Below are 18,907 nucleotides of genomic sequence, written 5' to 3' on the forward strand. Positions count from 1 at the left end.
AGAACATGGTTGTAAATTTAAAATCCAGCATATGAAAATCCTTAAATCTCTGTTGTCCTTGTGACAGAGATGCAAAATACTCCATTTTTTTTCCACAGAATCATTTTATTTGGAAGAGACCTTTAAGACCATCAAATTCAAGTGTTTTTCTGCTTGTCCCATTGGTTGCTACTGAGGAGAAGAGACCCACCCTCACCTTGCTCCAGCCTCCTTTCAGGGAGTTGTAGAGTGAGGAGGTCTCCCTTCAGCCCCTTTTCAGGCTGAAGTACCTCAGTTCCCTCAGATGCTGCTCAGAATTCTAATTAGCCAGACCTTTACAGTCTTGCCTCACTTTGTGACATTTGCAGATTAATTAGCATATTTTCTTTTCCATTTCACATGATTAATAAGGTGAAGTACTAAACCTAGGATGGATGATTATCTTTACTGCATGTATGCTCTGTCCCTTGTGATAGTGATCCTCACTGCTCTAAACCCAGACTTATGCTAGAATTTGTCTTCTATGAAAAAACTGACCTACAACTTTGGTCAGGCATTGGAGCAAGCAGCCCAGGGAAGTGCTGGAATCACCATCCCTGGAGGTATTCAAAAGATGTGCAGACATGGCACTTCACCACATGGTTCAGTGGGCATGGTGGTGTGGGGTTGATGGCTGGACTTGATGACCTGAGAGACGTTTTCCAACCTTTATCATTCTGTGATTCTATGGGAAGTTTTCCCTGCTGGCACAAGAGAAGACCATGAGATGGTGTCAGAAACTTCTGGGTTTTTTTATGATGATGAATGATCGTTAATAATAATAATAATAATAATAATAATAATAATAATAAAGGATCCAGTTCATTGGGTTTTAATACTTTTAATAGGATTATTTTATGTGCCATCAGTGATGATGATATGATAATGGCACCTTTGGCTCATTTATGAAATAAATATTATACTTCAATGTGTTCCCCAAAAACCTCCACATATTTTAGAAGTCCATGACAGAATGTTTAGGATCAAAGAGTACATCATGGAAGAAATGGAATTTAAAATGTCATTAGACACTGAAGATCATAGAATCATCAAGGTTGGAAAGACCTCTAAGATCAGGTCCCTGCTTCCATTTGTGTCTTCAGTTGTTCCAACATCACTCTCTCCTCTGCTTTCCTTGAGACCTTAAACAAAAGGTGGGCTGGAAAGAGATTAATTTTAGTCCAAAATGAGGATAAACATAAATCAGACATTGCTGTCATCCAGAGTTGAAAAGATTTTAATCTCATTGGCTGAAGCCTTCCTCTTGTCCACCTCACTATGGTGTCTCTCTGACCCTAAGCTGCCAGAGATGTCTGCAAAGCTCTTACAAGTCATCTAAACTCTTTAAAAATCGATGAGAGTCCACTGAGAGGAAATTCTATCACCCTTTATGCTAAACAACTGATTTCTGGTGATACGCAAGGGACTGCAGAACACCTTGATGAGTTGGCAGGTATTGATGGCTTCCTGAGAAGTCCCACTGTGCCTGCTTCTGTTCTCTCCTTGCTACTGCACATCTGCCAGAAAACCCTCCAAAGTTTGCTCTTGCCCTCAGAGTGGGAAAGGAGGGCTGCTGGAAAGTGCAGTTCCAGTTTGTACCAGTCTTGGAAATTTCAGTTGGTACTAACTGGGAGCAGGGGTTAGGTTCTCCATGCCTATTGCATAAATTAGAGTTGAGGCTCTGCCAGAGTCTTAATATGATCAGATAGGGCTTGGGGCAATATGTCTTATGTTGTGGAAGCATTTTTGGAATCATAGAATCATCTGTTTTGGTTGGAAGAAACCTTTAAGATCATTGAGTCCAACCATTAACTCAACTCTGCCACGGCACCATAAAACATGTTTGTCAGCACTACCATGCATCAGTACAGAGGAGGGTAGACTTGCTGGCAAGCAACTCTGTGGAGAATCCTGGTGGACAAGAGGTTCACCATGAGTCAGCAAGGTGTCCTTGTGGCCAAGAAGGTCAGTGCTCTCCTGGGGTTGGTTCATTAAGAAGAATCTGACCAGCAGGTGGACGGAGGTTCTCCTCCTTCTCTATTCTGCCCCAGTGAGGCCACATCTGGAGTTCTGGGTCCAGTTCTGGGCTCTCCAGTTCAAGAGAGACAAGAAACTACTGAAGGAGTAGTGGAGGCTACAAAGACACTGAAGGGGCTGGAACATCTCTGTGAGAAGGAAGGGCTGAAAGACTTAGGGCTGTTTAGCCTGGAGAAGAACAGCCTGAGAAAAGATCTCCTCAGTACTAAGGGTGGGTATCAATAGGATGGGTCCTGATGCTTTTAAGAGCTGGGCCAGCAACTGGATGGGTGGCATCAGGCAAAAACTGCAACCCAGGAGGTTCTATCTGACCAGGAGGAAAAAATTCTTTGCTCTGTGGGTGCTGGAGCCCTGGAGCAGGCTGTCCAGAGAAGCTGTGGAGTTTCCTTCTCTAGAGAAAATCCAAACCCACCTGGGCATTGTGATCCTGGGGCAACTTGCTATGGGGGATCCTGCTTTAGCAGGGGGGTTGGACTGGATGATCTCCAGGGTTCCCTTCCAACCCCCTACTTGAAAATGATGTTTCTTGCATTAAAAATAAATAACAACCCCCTAGAAGACAGCTAGGACAGGGGCTCTTTAGGCAAATAAAACAGAGTTGTCTTTCTGATAGGAAATCATCTGATTGTAATCTGTGAGATAAAATGTGACTCGTACTCCAGGAAACCAAAATGACAAGACATATGGTAGTGTTATTGCAGACTGCTTTGGCAAGGACCTGTTTCATTTCCATCCCTTTGCATCTGCCTGGACTGAGTTAGTTATTCTTAGCTGTCTCTCACAGATTAATATCTCCCAGGATGGCAATTCAACATCTTGCTATGGCAGCTTTCCTAGTTCCTTTTTTGTTTGTTTCAGTGCAAATTCCTCACTGACTGTTTCCTCTGAATTATTCTTCCTCATGTCCTCTGCATCATTTTTGCACTTTATTAGTGTATAATAAATGTCACCTTCATTTCTGACTCGGGGGCCTTACAATTCTCCTCTTCCTAGCTCTTAGGTAGCAACATTGCTTTCCTTTTTTCACTTTTATTTTCCCAACATTGCTTTAATTTTTTACCCTTTTCCTCCCCACTCCCCCACCCTCCCTCCTCTGCTATCATTATTGGCATCTTTATGTAAAGTCCTCAAGGCCCTGTAGATCTTAGGAGCGACTTTCTCTACTGAGCTTCTGGATTTACCTCACCCATCCAGGGTGCTGTGTAATGTTGCTGCTTGATGGTCCTTCCAAACTAAACTATCCTATGAGTGTATCATGTGGTTCTATTATGGCAACACTGGACAGGCTGGAGAGTTGGGCAGAGGTGAACCTCATGAAGGTCAGCAAGGGCAAGTGTGGGGTCTTGCACCTGGGGTGGAATAAACCCCTGCACCAGTACAGGTGAGAGGTTGACCTTCTTGAAAGTAGCTCTGAGGAGAAGGGACTCGGAGTGCTGGTGATCAAGCTTACCAGCAATATGCCCTCAACACCAAGAAGGCTAATGGTCTCCTGGGATACATTAAGAAATGTGTGACCAGAAATCCGAGGACAGTTCTCCTTCCCCTCTACTCTACCCTAGTCAGGCCACATCTGGAGTAATGGGTCCAGTTCTGGGCTCCCCAGTTCAAGACAGACAAGGAACTACTGGAGAGATGCCAGGAGAGGCTTTGAAGATGCTGAAGGGACTGGGGCATCTCTGTGAGGATGAAACACTGAGAGGCTTGGGGCTGTTTAGCCTAAAGAAGAGCAGCTTGAGAGTGAATCATCTCCATGCTGATCAATATGTAAAGTTTGGGTGGCAAGAGGATGGGGCAAGACTCTTTTCAGTGGTGTCCAGTGACAGGACAAGGGACAGTGGGCACAAACTGGAAGCCAAGAAGTTCCATCTGAGCAGAACGATAAACTTCTTGCTGTGGTGGTATCAGAACCCTGTAACAGGCTTCCCAGAAAGGTTGTAGAGTTTCCTTCTCTGGGCAGATTCCAAGCCCAGCTGGACACTGTGATCCTGGGCAATCTGCTGTGGGGGACCCTGATCTAGTAGGGGGGTTGGACTACATCACAGAATCACAGAAACATTCAGGTTGGAAAAGACCCTCTGGAAGAAAACAGATCCTAGGCCAAAAAAATCTGTTTAATATAAAGTCCTCTGATTGAGGACATATCAGATATTAAACTGATAAGAACAGATACTACTCTTGATCTTAGCCAAAAGGCCAAGAAGCGATGAACTCCAGAGGTCCCTTCCAACCCCTGCCATGCTGGGATTCTGTGATTGCAAGGCAAAAAAAGCTCCTTTATGAACAAGTTGCTGCCAGACTCTGCTACACAGAATGGGCTAAGCCACTGTCAGTCTGGCTAAGTGGGTTAAAATTCCAGCCATATTTGAAACAGCTTTCATTATTAACTCAGCATAAACCTGCAGAGTTGCTCACCCTGGTGGTGATGGTGAATTAGAGAATTAGTTGGAAGCACATTTCCCCTTCCTCTCCGCTGTCTGATGGGCAGAATAAGGAAATCTGTCTTTTCCCTGGACTTATTGCTGCTGTTGAAGCAGTGTTTAAAATAGAGTATTTGTTTCACACACCCCCATGCTGCCTTAAACTGATGATGGGGTGGGTTTCAACAAGGTTATCAAACTGGTTTACTCCCCTAGAAAACTGCAATTTCTCTCTTTCCAAAGACATTCCATTCCTTGGCATAGGGCCAGACAGGTTGAAGCAGTAACATCTTAATCCACTATGGCTAAATCCTTGATGGTTCATTTCTCATAGCCTTAAGGAAAATCAAATAGAGTTTTCACAGGAGATAGTTGCCTTCGTATCAGAATATGACTATGAAGGTGGCATTGACTTCTCACTTTCTGTGTAATAGGCTTTGCTGCACTTTACTAATGTTATCTCAGCTATGTGCTTCCTGGAGCCTGTAGGAGAGCACAGGATTTTGAAATAAGTCCCTGTTCACAAGCAATTATGTTTAATCTAGATGATGCTCTTCAGAGAAGATAACACCATGGCTCTTGCCTCTCCAGTCTCCAACAACTGCATAGACCATAGAACATGTCAAGGGATGTTCTCCTCCTGCTCTCTCCTACTGAGGCCACATCTGAGTCCAGTTCTGGGCTTCCCATTTCAAGAAACACAAAGAAGTACTGAAGAGAGTCCAGTGGAGGCTACAAAGATGCTGAGGGGATTGGAGCATCTCTGTGAAGAGGAAAGGCTGGGAGACCTGAGGCTGTTCAGCCTGGAGAAGAGCAGACTGAGAGGAGATTTCAGTGCTCAGCAAGATCTAGAGGGTAGGAGGCACGAGGAAGGGGCCAGACTCTTTTCAGTGATGCCCAGTGACAGGACAAGGTTCAGTGGGCACAAATTGGAACATGAGAAGATCCAGATAACCATAAGGAAAAACTTCTTTACCTTTGAGTGTGATGGAGTATTGGAACAGTCTGTAAGATTGGAACCATGCTGGAGATACTATTAGTAGTTGGAAGTGTACACAGCTTCATTTCTGTTCAAATCATCTCTATGAAAGCCTAATATATGCCATCCCAGAATCCCAGTGTGGTGAGGGTTGGAAATGACCTCTGGAGATCGTGTAAGCCAGCCCTGCTACTAAAGCAAGGTCACCTGCAGCACATTGCCCACCATCACAGTGTCCAGGAGGGTTTGTAATCCCTCCAGAGAAGTAGTCATACACCTCCTATCTGTTAGAATAGAATAAACCAGGTTGGAAGAGACCTTCAAGATCATTGTGTCCAACCTATCATCAAACACCACCTAATCAACTAAACCATGCAACCAAGCACCCTATCAAGTCTCCTCCTGAACACCTCCAGTGATGGTGACTCCACCACCTCCTTGGGCAGTCCATAAAGTACACCTCACAACCTCTCTGGGGAGCCTGATCCAGGCCTCCAGCGCCCTCAGAGCAAAAGACTTTTTCCTCATGCTCAGATGAAACCTCCTGGCTTCCATGTCATGTTTGTTGCCCCTTGTCCTGTTACTAGGTGCTACATGTTCACTTGTTTGAAAGAATTTTGGACTCTGGAGGATGAGGGGAATTTTGAGGGGGAGGAAAATCCTGATTTTCCTCTAAGTATTTTTCTTAGCAAAGTGAAATGTTGATGAGACTTAAAGATGACAAATTCTGGTAGAGAGAATCCTGTAGCCACTCTCTTCTCAAACCATCAGTTTAAATAATTTTCTGTCTTTAGAACAGAATTGAAAACACTGTTCATTTTCCTGTCTATGAATCTATGTTGATTAGGGATACAAAAACAGATTGTCCTCAAAAGACATAAGTACTGCATAACTCCTTAGTCTGACAATGTCATGGAAACCTACAGTTCCAGTTCTGCAACTGGTCAGGGGTGGTAGAATCATAGAACCACAGAATCATAGAATGGTAGGGGTTGGAAGGGACCTCTGGAGATCATCCAATCCAACCCATGCTAAAGCAGAGTCACCCACAGCAGGCTGCCCAGGATCACAATGTCCAGGTGGGTTTGGAATCTCTGGAGAGAAGGAGACTCCACCACCTCTTAAAGCTTTGGAAACTCATTGGAACTTGATGTAAAAATTATTATGTTGGACTTTGACGTAAAAACTGAATCTGTGTAGATTTGAGTAATGCTCACAATCTATTTTTATAACATTTACCTAGAGTGTTTAATTAAAATACTATTGCAAAGGAGCCACAGAACCAAAGAAAATCATCTGTTGTAAAGAACTGTTATTAACACTTGGATGCAGTGATTATTCAATTAATCATAGTGAGACTATCGAATCAATGTAAGGAAATCTGTACCTCTAGATCTCTGCTGAATGGTCACTGTCTATTTAGTCAGGCTGCTGAGAAATCAGTTCTGCTTTTTAAGGCTCTTACATATTTCAGACACAGTGCACAGGTTTGGTCCCACCACGTGCCATTTGGTGTCTATCCACTGAAAATACAGAAGTCTGGATCAGCTAAGAGGACCCCAGGGTGCTGCGCTATGGGACGCTTGGTTTCCAGATGTCTGGATGCTTGGCAGAAAGTACAATATCTAAATCAGCATTTGTGCTTCTCTGTGTGGGAAGATTAGCCCTACAGGAACATAGCAGTGTGCTGACAGAAGAGCTTGGTGAGACGATGATATCAGAAGTTCTGTACATCTAAAATCTCAGCCACCAGCAGCATCCACATGCCCTTCTCTTGGATGCTGAGAAACATCCCCTCTGCTTTAGAGCCTTAGTGCTCCACCTTCGTGTGGTCCTGGTCTAGTCTGTGCTGTAAGAAAAGTGTTTAGGGCAATGATCATCTGGTGAGGCTACACCCCAAATACTGGGTTCCAGTTTGGGCCCCTTGCTACAAGAAAGACATTGAGGTACTGGAACATGTCCACAGAAGAGCAGTGAAGCTGGTGAAGTGTTTGGAGAAGAGGTCTGGTGAGGAGCAGCTGAGAAAACTGGGGTTGCTCAGCCTGGAGAAAAGGAGCTTAAAGGGAGACCTTATGACTCTCCACAACTTCCTGAAACAATGTTGGAGCCAGGTAGGGGTTGGTCTTGTTTTCTAAGTAACAAGAAGAAATGCCCTCAGGTTGTTCCAGGAGAGATTTAGGCCAGACATTAGGAAAAATTTCTTCCCGTGGAACTGGGAAGGGGAAGCCTGCCCAGGGAGATGGTGGAATCCCCATCCCTGAGAGGATTGAAAAGCCATGTGGATGTGGTCCTGAGGCACATAAGGAGGTTGTAGTGAGGTTGGAGTTGGTCTCTTTTCCCTGGTAGCAAGCGATAGGATGAGAGCAAGTGGCCTGAAATTGTGCCAGGGGAGGTTTGGGTATTAGGAGGAATTTCTTTACTGAAAGAGTGGTCAGGTGTTAGAACAGCCTGCCCACAGAGGTGGTGGAGGTGTTCAAGAAACACATGAACATGAAACTTCAGGATATGGTTTAATTAGGTTGATGGTTAGACTTGATTATGTTAGGTCTTTTCCAGCTGAGACAATTCTATGATTCTATGCTTTAGTGGTGAGCTGGCAGTGCTGGGTTAATGGTTGGACTTGATGGTCTTAAGGCTCTTTTCCAGCCCAAACAATTCTGTGATTCTATTTTAAGTTCAGGACAGAGAATGGAAAGCTGAGCTACTGCTTTTCCACGTTTCTGCATGATTCATTAGGAGGGAGCTTGTTCATTCACATTTCAGTCCCTCTGCTTCGTATTAATAGAAGCTGAAACGTCATCAGGGGATTGTATCACAGTGAGACCTATTGACTCGGTAAGGTATCAGACTAAGATATACTTCAGGCTATTCATTTGCCCTGTGGAGCCTACATCAAGCCATTTGAAGAGATCATAATCTTGTTAGAGATAGCAACAACATAAGCATGCTTCTCAGACAAATGGGTAAGGCAGCAAAATAAATAAGCAGAGAGCTGCAAACATTAAATATTAATCTGCACATCACAGATGCAAAATATCATGTGTACATTAACCATTATGTGTACATTAATCTTTGCACCCACAAAAACCTGAAATTTAAGAGTGCAAAGTCATCCAGAAGGCCTGAATTAGAAACCCAGAGAGATGCAAATAAAAAGGGTGATGCAGAATTTCTATTTAAATGGAAGCAAAAAAAGGAGATATCTTTGGTTTGGTGCCTAGATCTTGGTTTAATGCCTGCTTGTACAAACCAGAGAGGCTTTGCCAAACTTCCTTAAGGAGCGAGAGGAGGCACAGACAAGCTGGGAAGGGCTCAGAAAGGAACCTTCAACAGTTTCCTCAATGAATGGCCACAAGTGTTAAATGGTCAAACTATCTGCTACCTGCTAGGTAACCCCAGTCATGACCACATGCCAGGCCTCCCTGAGCGGTCACCTTTTGGTGCCAATTCAAGAACACATTGCTTGTCCAAGGAAGTATTTCACACAGAGAATCCCAGCATGGTGGAGATTGGAAGGAACCTCTGGAGATCATCTAGTCCAAGCTCCCTGCTAAAGCAGGGTCACCCACAGCAGGTTGCTGAGTATCTGGTTCTGGTGGGTTTAGAGTCTCTGGTGGGTTTAGAGTCTCTCCAGAGAAGGATACTCTACAACCTCTCTGCACAGCCTGGCCCAGGGCTCCAGAATCTTCATAGCAAAGAAGTTTTTCCTCACATTCAGACAGAATCTCCTGGGTTCCAGTTTGTGCCCATTGTCCCTTTTACTGACAGTGGCACTGCTGACAAGAGTCTGGCCCCATCCTCTTGACCTTCACCCTCTGGATACTGTTAAGAAGGTCCCCTCTCAGCCTTCTCTGACCTAAGCAACCCTAGGTTTCTCAGACTTTCTTTGTCAAGTGATGCTCCTGATCCCTCATAGTCTTTGTATCCTCCACTGGCCTCTCTCCAGTAGTTCCTTGTCTTTCTTGAACTGAGGAGCCCAGAACTGGATGCAATAATCCAGATACAACCTCACTATGGCAGAGCAGAGGGGAAGGAGAATCTCCTACAACCTGCTGGTCATATTTTTTTTCATGCTCAAAAGCATCCCATTGGCCTTACTGACCATGTGGGCATACTGGCTGAGGGTCAGCTTGTCCACCTTTATTATTAGGAGCCAACCTGCATAAAATAAGTGGTTTGCAGCCCACTCATGTTGTCCTGGCAGAAAGTGTCATGGGTGAAACCCAGATATATGCTTGGAGCTGTGACTTTGGACCCTTCCTGAAAGCAGAGTAGGGGAGGAGACAGGCAGAGTTAATTTTTATCTGTCTGAGCCCAGCACAACTTTTTAAGGACTTCTTCAGGTGTTTGCTCTGCATAGCAGGTAGAGCTGCAGAAGTGATTTTATTTAAATGTGAATGCAGAAGTTAAGCCTGTTCTTGATGGTGGGATGAGAGATGCCCAGTGACAGGACAAGGGGTAATAGGCACAAACTGGAACATAAGAGGTTCCATCTAAACATGAGGAGAAACTTCTCTAATTTAAGTGTGATGGAGCACTGGAACAGGCTACCCAGAGAGGTGGTAGTCTCCATCTCTAGAGACATTCAAAACCCACATGGACATGTTCCTGTGTGACCTCTAGGTGAACCTGCCTTGGAAGGGGGCCTGGACCTGATGATCTCTAGAGGTCCCTTCCAACCCCTACCATTCTGTGATTCTGTGAGTAGTGTTTTATTTAAAGTTCTATCTTAAGGTACAGTCTATACCTAATTAGGTTTTCCTTTCATCCAAGCACTGAATAATTTTCCTCTTGAACTTCATTCTTTGTTCCTTTCAGTAATGCTCCAGCTTAATACATTAAATATGAAAATACTTACTGAAGGGCCCCAACCTATAAATGATTCAAAAGCCTGTATGCTGGGAAGCATCTATTTGAAAATATTAATTATTAATTCCACAATTTAGATGACATTCCTATAGGATAGTAGTTTATTAAGTATTGGCTTCTGTTAAGCCTATCAAATATGTTTTATCTATACAAACCTCCATCCCTGGAGGTGTTTAAAACACACAGAGATGTGGTACTGAGGGACATGGTTTAGCACCAGACTGGCAGAGTTAGATACTGGCTGGGCTTGATGATCTTAAAGGTCTTTTGCAAAGAAAATGATTCTTTGATTTCCTTCATGATCAGATTTCCAGTTTACCTCCTGAGACAGCTGACATTCATCCCTGGAAGCACCAGTTTCGAGGAGATCATTAGGTGTGGTGGTGGATACTGCCGTGCGGATGGCCAGTTTCTTTTCATGACTCTTCCGTCTCTTCTACAAAGGTAAGAACTTTTTTGGCCTGCTCAAAGTGGAAGACCAAGAATATTGCTTAGACTTCATTGTAGCTATTTTGGGCCCCTCACTCCAAGATAGACAATGAGATGCTGGAGCATGTCTAAAGAAGGGCAATAAAGATCATGAAGGGTCTGGAGAACAGGTCTTGTGAAAAGCAGCTGAGAGAACTGGGGTTGTTTAGCATGAAGGAGGCTCAGGGGAGATCTCACTCTCTAAAACTGCCTGAAAGGAGGTTGTTATGAGGTGGGTGTTGGTCTCTTCTCCAAGTAATAATGATAGGACAAGAAGAGAAGGACTCAAGCTGAGGCAGGGGAGGTTTAGATAGAATAGTAGGAAAAATTCCTTTACTGAAATGTCCTTCTTGTAGTGAGGAGCTACGAAAGATTTTGATGTTACTGCTTCTGGATCTATCTGAGTTGACCTGAATGCTTTTTGTCACTTCCCCACCTCCCCAGTCAAGGTGGTCATTCATGATGATCACTATGTCTATGAGCCAGAAAGGAAAGGGCAGATCCATAAAGGAGACTAATGTGAAGGAAGTGTTTTCATTCAATCAATTCCACATATCTCAGGAGAGACATTTTGAGACTCAGGATTTTTTTTTGCAGTTCCTATGGTCAAACTGTCCAACAGCCAAGCAGCCATCCCATAGGATTAAAAAATACCCAAAGATGTTCACAGCTCATTGAGTTTGAATTATATCCAGTGTTAGCAGCTCTAAGCAAGGACTGAGGAAGTCAGTCCTTATAACCAGAAACTGCCCACACGGAGGAAGGTTCCTAAGCAACTCAAAGGAAATCAGTGCTTAGAGATATCTTCTCAATGAGAAGAGGAGACTGGATGAGGCACTTGGTGCCATGGTTTAGTTGATAAGATGGTGTTGGGTGATAGTTGGACTTGCTGATCTCGAAGATCTTTTTCAACCTAGTTTTATTCTATTCTATTTTAATAGCCAGAGGGTGGGGCTCAAGAGGATGGGGTCACACTCTTCTCAGTGGTGCCCAGATTCTATCTGAACATGAGAAAAAACTTTGCTGTGAAAGTGCTGCCCAGAGAGGTTGTGGATCTCTCCTTCTCTGGAGAGATTCCAAACCCACCTGGCCATTGTGATCCTGGGCAACCTGCTGTATCATAGTATCAGTCAGGGTCGGAAGGGACCACAAGGATCATCTAGCTCCAACCCCCCTGCCATGGGCAGGGACACCCCACACTAGACCAGGCTGGCCAGAGCCTCATCCAGCCTGGTCTTAAACACCTCCAGCTCACTGTGGGTGACCCTGCTCAGGCAGGTTAGACTAGATGATCTCCAGAGGTCCCTTCCAACCCCCTCCATGCTGTGATCCAGTGACTCTATGAAATGTTTTCTATGGCTGGCTGTAAATCAGTGATGCTTGGAGATCTCTGGGAAATTTTTGAAACAGCAAAGCCACATCAAAGCTTCACTGTGATTCCATGACAAAACAAAGCTGATCTGAAAGCTGGTGACATTCCAGAGTTATGCTGTCACTTCCTTGTTATCCCTTGGCAGTAAATGGGCCCAGAAGGAGGTGTGATTGTAAGGGATTGAGAGGTTTTGTAGGAAGGGAAATTCCTGGTGGTGGTGATGTCACACAGAGAAGGGAGCCAACTGAGAGACATAGAGTCATGGAATTGTTCCATTTGGGAAAAGTCTTTAATATCAAGGACAATCATTGCTGGGTCACTATAAAACCCTGTCCCTCAGCATCACTTCTCTGCAGCTTTTAAACACCTGCAGGGAAGGGGATTCAACCACCTCCCTGAGGAGCCTGTTCCAGTGGCTGAGAACCCTTTCAGTGAAGAATTTTCTGCTAATATCCCACCTAAACCTCCCCTACTGCAACAGAAGGCCATTTCCTCTCATGGAGCCACACATCCTAAACATCAGTCCAGGTTTGATTCCACACCATGAAGAAATGATTTGTGAAATCAGTGTCAGAAGTATTTTAAGGTTTCCTACTCCACTATCATCCCACAGGTCTGAAGTCCTACAGGGCTTCTTGATACTCCTTTAAATATTAATTTAACCTCTTCTTTAAAGTCCACCCTGACCATGTCTTTTGTTTTTAAAGTGCTTTCTCCTTTCATTGGGCTGGGAGAATGTGTGATTAGATGTGGTGTCCTTGACACTGCGATGGAATAGTTACATGCCTTCAGGAAAAGTATGGAATGATAGAATCATAGAATCATTAAGGTTGGAAAAGGACTTCTGAGATCATCAAGTCCAACCTTCTACCTAGCATGACCTGTTCCAATGCATGACCACTCTTACAGGAAAGAAATTCTTCCTAATATCCAATACAAATTTCCCCTGACACAGCTTGGGACCATAGAAGTAAAGTAAGAAAATGTACTTAAGGATTTCCTTTTTGGCTTTTCTAATTCAGTTACTAGTAAAGATTAGTCATGAGGGGTTGGACTAGATGATCTCCAGAGGTCTCTTCCAACCCCTGTGATTCTATGAGGGGGAAGAACCAAATGCCTAAATATCCATGCTGAAATAACAGACTCTACTCTGATGTCTTGTGCATTAGCTTTATCCTGCTATGCCACATTACCAGTCCAGATGACTCTGGAGAAACCTTTTATGGATCTAAAATAACCCAAGTGAAATCAGAACCTAACAGCTTCCATTTCCACTCATCACTCACTGGCCACATGCATTTTTCATGACCATTACTGCTAGTTCCTTGTCTACTTTGCCATTTGAAATGAGCTCCTGAACTGTGCATTTCTGACCTAAAACGTGATATGGATGGCGGCTCCCCTTCCTGTGATGGTGCTGGAGCCCTGGCCCAGGGATCCCAGAGATGTTGTGGAGTCTCCTCTTCTGGAATGATTCCAAATCCACCTGGACATTGTGATCCTGGGAAACCTGCTGGGAGTGACTCTGTTTTAGCAGGAGGATTCAATTAGGTGATCTCCAGAGGTCCCTTCCAACCCCCACTGTGCTAGGATTCTGTGAAATGCTGAGTGCCAAAACAAGAGCTATGTGCTCAGCATGAAGATATTCCTCTGATGTAAGGGTGGAGTTTTGATGTGTGACTGCCACGTGGAGGGCAGCAGTACAGCTTTAGACAGCTGTCCACACCATTAAAGGCCCAGTTTTGATACCTCACTTTCTCCCATCTTCTAAAGGGAGAGTAATGCTTAGAATGTAATGAAGGTCTAATTCAATTAAATCAGAGGAACCAATTACTAATGATCAAACAGCTTCCAGTATTAGGACAGTGTTGAATTGAGCATCCACAACCTATTAAAAGATCTAGAACTCATTCACATCTGAGTGGTAAGACTCCAACCTCAGTGCTGTGTCCAGCTCTGGAGTCCTCAGCATAGGGGAGACATGGACATGTTGGAACAGGTCCAGAGGAGGCCACAACAGTGATGTAAGGGCTGGAGCCCCTACACTGAAAGAATTGGGGTTGTTCATCCTGGAGAAGAAAAGGCTCCAGGGAGACCTTCTTGTGCTGTTACAGTACTGAAGGGGGCAGATCAGAAAGCTGAGACAGACTTTTCAAAAGAACCTATTGTAACAGGACAAGGGGTGATGGGGTTAAACTAAAAGATTTAGACTATAGAGAAGGAAGACATTTCTCACAATGAGGGTGATGAGACACTGTCCCAGGTTGCCCAGGTGGGAGATGTCCCATCGCTGGAACCATTCCAGATCAAATTGGGAAGGGCTCTGAGCAACCTGATCCAGATGAAGATATCCCTCTTCAGTGCAGGGCATTGGACTAGATGACCTTCAAAGGTTTCTTCAAACCTAAACTATTTTGTGATTCTATGATTCTACTACTTCACCTTGGGCTCTTTGGTATTAAACTTGGATTTTTAGGAGTGACAGAGCACTGACACATCTGCAAAATTGATACAACTCAGACAATAATTTCCACAGCTCCTTTTTTAGATTCTGCTAAAACTGGCTTTTGATCCTTTTGTCCAATGTGGGATGAACTGATGGTCCAGACACTTGGAAGCTGTAAAATGCAGGAATTTGTAGGAAAAACAAAAGCTTGGTTTAAGAGGCTTAAATCCCATGGGTAGGTGCTGTTATTTGTGGTTAAGATTTGCTAATTGAGATGTCAGCAGATCTGCTTAAGAAACTGTCTAGCTGTGAAATCCATCATTAGCAGAGTGTTGAAACAAAGACATCCTCAAGAGCTTCTAGCTGAGGTGGTTTTCACCTGGCTCAGGTGATGAAGAAATGCTAGCAGTGGAAGCAATTTCTTTCTGGGAAATATTTCCAGGACTGCATTTTTCTCATTTTCATGCTTTAATGATCACATGAAGTTCTTGGTGTGACTGCAACTCTTTGAAGGACAATGCATATTCAGCTACTGCTGTTTTGCAAAGTATTTACCAGGTTTTGCAGACAGTGGTGTGTTTAAATGGTTCTTCTTAGGTTATGTGATCAAGATCTCAGTTAAATCTGGAAGAAGAGATTCCTTTCCCCTCTATTGTCTCTACAGGAAAGATTTCTGAGAGAACACCAAATAAGCATGTTGGAGAAGATGATTCATGGATGTGTTTCAGATTCTTTTTCATTTGAAACAAGGAAACGGAGATGAAATGTGGCTCCACAGAGTTGCAGGAGCTGTGCTTGGCAAAGAACTGTCTGAGGTAGGTTAACAAAAATAAACCACAAAGTGGGATGTGAGAGGAAGAGCAGATGCAGGAGAGATGCTTACCTAGAAATAAGAACAAAAGGTACTAACCTTCAGTTCTCCCCAACATGATAAGAAAGCAGGACTCTGATATTTTCCATGATCTATTCTTCTAGGAAGGTGATGAGGCAAATGGGCAGGGTGAACTTATATCCTTTGCTGTGATACCTTGATGACATTTATACTAATTGTGGTTGGTTTTGCACCATGAGTTGGTGGAACTGTACTTGTGTATAGATGCGTATGGTCATCTCCTGACCATGACAGTGTTTGGTTTTTGAGTGAAGACTTTCTACAGAATTCCACAGGGCTCTACTTTTGTCTCCCTAAACTGATGTTAGAAAACTAATCCCACTGCCTTAGTGGAGGAAAAAAAATAAATCAAAGGGATTCATCAAAGTTATGATGAGCATGTCAAGCAAGGTAAGCCTGTGGAATAAGTTACCACAGATCAGAACAGGAATTGTTGAGGCACATTATGTGAGCCTCAAGGGGACTGAAAGACGCCTGGATGCTTGGCTAGGTCAGATGTTTGATGTGTGTCTGTGTCCTGGTTTGAGGTAGAGCAGAACCAATTCTGTTCAGAAATTTCGCTTCTCAGCTCAGTCTCTGCTCAGTGCAGCACTTTCTGAAGCTCAGGGAAGGTTTGCATAACCAGTAACTGCTTCTAGCAGTGAAAATGCTGATGGGGAGCGTTACTGCCAAGGGCTGGGTTGCAGAAAGGCTCTGGTTTAGACTTTCTCCTCTGCAGATCAAGGGCATTACCACATCTTGTGCCCCATCTTGGGGAACAGGAAGTCAGAGCTGGCATCTGTGGAGAAGACCAGACAGGACAGGTGACCTTCAACAGACCAATGCCTGATTGCATTCATGGACTTCACCTTCAGGATCAAGCTGATGGATCAGAGTCAGGCCTCTTCTTTAACTGCTGCTGTCCCTGGAGGACTCTGTCCCTTCTGCCTTTGATTCCAGTTCATATATTCCTGAATTCAGTTCTGAATTCCAGCTCCTAAATCCAGTTCCCATCTGCTGCTGAGTCCACATTACCAATGCCTGTTCCCACATCAGTGGTGACAATGGTGACATCATTGCCCTCAGAGATTGCTTTCCATATTGGTTTGTATGTCTCTGTCTCTAATCTATTGGATTGTACTTATTTCCATCCCAGTTTCTTTCCCAACCCATCAGTCTCTTTCCCTTCCTCCCTTTCTCTTCACCTAGAACCTTTGTTGAAAGAAAGTTATGGAAAGGAGAGATGATTATAATTTTCAATTAAGATTTTATGCAATTAAGCTTGAAGTCTTGCCTTCTCTTTTGTGTACACTGCACGTACACCACTGCGAAATACAACAAAACATGTTGTGTCTCTGTTTCTACAAAAGGATTCTCCTCAAAGCTGTCTAAAGCCCATTAGATATGTCTCTGCCTGCAGCAAGAAAATCATCACATACTGTAAATCTCCTGCTTCTCTCATTTCCTTTGGCTGATTCAATTGCTGTGAGGCAGCAAAGAGCAAACAGAAGATATGTTATTGTGCTCTGTATGCTTCTGTAATTATCATGCTTTTCCAAATGAAAAAAAAAAAAGATGATGATTATATTTTTTCACTTTCTCTTTGTCTCAACAATTCCTGTGAGGCACAGTTTTACACCAGCTGAAGAAGTCACACATCATCCAACTTCAAAATAACTTGGTTATGTCAAGGCTCAGGGCTGGGCTGGCTACTAGCTGACTAATAGATGCTCTCTGTGAGCCCCTCTCCCCGTAAGGGAGGAGAAAAGAAAGAAGGGAGAGAGACAGATAGGTTAGGAAAGAAACTAAACCAGCTGGGATGGAAAGAAGAACAATCCAGTGAAACAGAGGCAAAGACATACAAATCAATATGGAACACAACCCCCAATGACAATGGCAGTCACTATTGTCACCACTGATGCTGGGGGCAGGCATTGGTGAAGTCCTAAACTGGACTCAGCAGCAGATGGGAACAAGATTCAGGAGCTGGATTTGGGAAATGGATTCAGAATCACACAGATCAAGATAAAAGACAGAACATACTCCAGGCAGAACTCTCCAGAGTAAGCATCTTGGTGAAGAAGTAGATTTATCAATACCAGTTGGTCAACTTGTGGAATAGGGTGCTGTCAGCATGGTCGAGTGCTGAATCATAGAGTTGTTTTGGTTGGAAGAGACATTTAAGATCATCAAGTCCAAGTGTTAAACCAGCACTACCAGGTCACCACTTAACCATGTCCTGAAATGCCATGTCCACACAGCTTTTAAATCCCTCTAGGGATTTAAACCATCACTGCCCTGGACAGCCTGTTCCAGGGCTTGACAGCCCTTTTGGGCAGGAAGTAGCTCCTCACATCCAACCTAAATCTCCTTTGGTGCAACTTGAGGCTGTTTCCTCTTGTCCTATCACTTGTTACTGGGATTATGCTCTACCAGGAATCAAGGCATGTCAAGCTGAAACTAATGGAAGGTTAATTTTAGATTTAGATGGACTATGACATGAAAAGTTCAGTGGCTGGTTGCCACTGGCACATTTAGAGTGTATTTTACCTTTCCTGAACAGCAACATATGGACAGTTTGAGTTAGTTTAAAATGAAGACAAAAGGAAATTATACACATTTCATTGTTCTTTGCAACTACTGAGATTTTTACTCACAGGAAACACTCATCAAGTATTAGTGATCAAATGTAGACAACATACAGCACAACAAAACAGAATGAATTACCTGAAGCCCTTCCAGACTAATAAGAATAACTGATCTGACTCAAAGGCTAATTGAATAGTCTCCAGCATCTTCCCTACTTTCAGCTATGTAATCCAAGTACCTTCTTGTGGTCGTTTGAGGCTGTGCCTTTAAGAACAAACACTGCTGGAACACACTGGCTAATGTTTTTGGTACTAGAACCAAAACATTCTGATATTCTAAACGAATTTCATTGGTTGATAAACAAAAATTCAGCTTTAGATTGTGAAGCGGTTGGAAAATTTTTTCCTCAGTTCAGTTCGGTTTGGGAGTTGGGGGAGTTTTTGGTGTTTCAGCCTGTTCTCCCTGCCTGCTTCTTCTGCGAACTGCTGGACTTGGCCTTCAGATAAGCAAACACTAATCCTGCATGGGCTTTTGAAGCTTGCTAACAACTCTTTTCCTTAGTAACTTGCCTTTCTCTCTCTCTAACCCCTTTTTGGGGAAAAAGGGAGGTAAGGGGGGGAGAGAGGGGGTTCCAAAGAGGGGATCCCTCCCTGAGGGAGGGATTTTTGTTGTGTTATTTGTCTTTGCTGTGTATTTCTGTGTATATATTGTAAATACCTGTATATATTGTGTTATATATAACCTGCTTTCCATATATGCTTGTAAATATATAGCTTTTGCTCTTCGACTGAGTTAGCTGTGGTTTCTTACTCTGTGGAGGAGGGAGAGCTAAGCCCTCTCT

General features: G+C 43.7%; 1 pseudogene; it reads right to left on the reverse strand.

Moving 5' to 3' along the window:
* Nucleotides 1-4,079: 4,079 nt before the first annotated feature.
* On the reverse strand, nt 4,080-4,260 carry LOC128897449 (U2 spliceosomal RNA; annotated as a pseudogene).
* Nucleotides 4,261-18,907: the final 14,647 nt, after the last annotated feature.

The sequence above is a fragment of the Dryobates pubescens genome, chromosome 9 (genome assembly GCF_014839835.1).
Source record: "Dryobates pubescens isolate bDryPub1 chromosome 9, bDryPub1.pri, whole genome shotgun sequence".
Lineage (NCBI taxonomy): Eukaryota > Metazoa > Chordata > Aves > Piciformes > Picidae > Dryobates > Dryobates pubescens.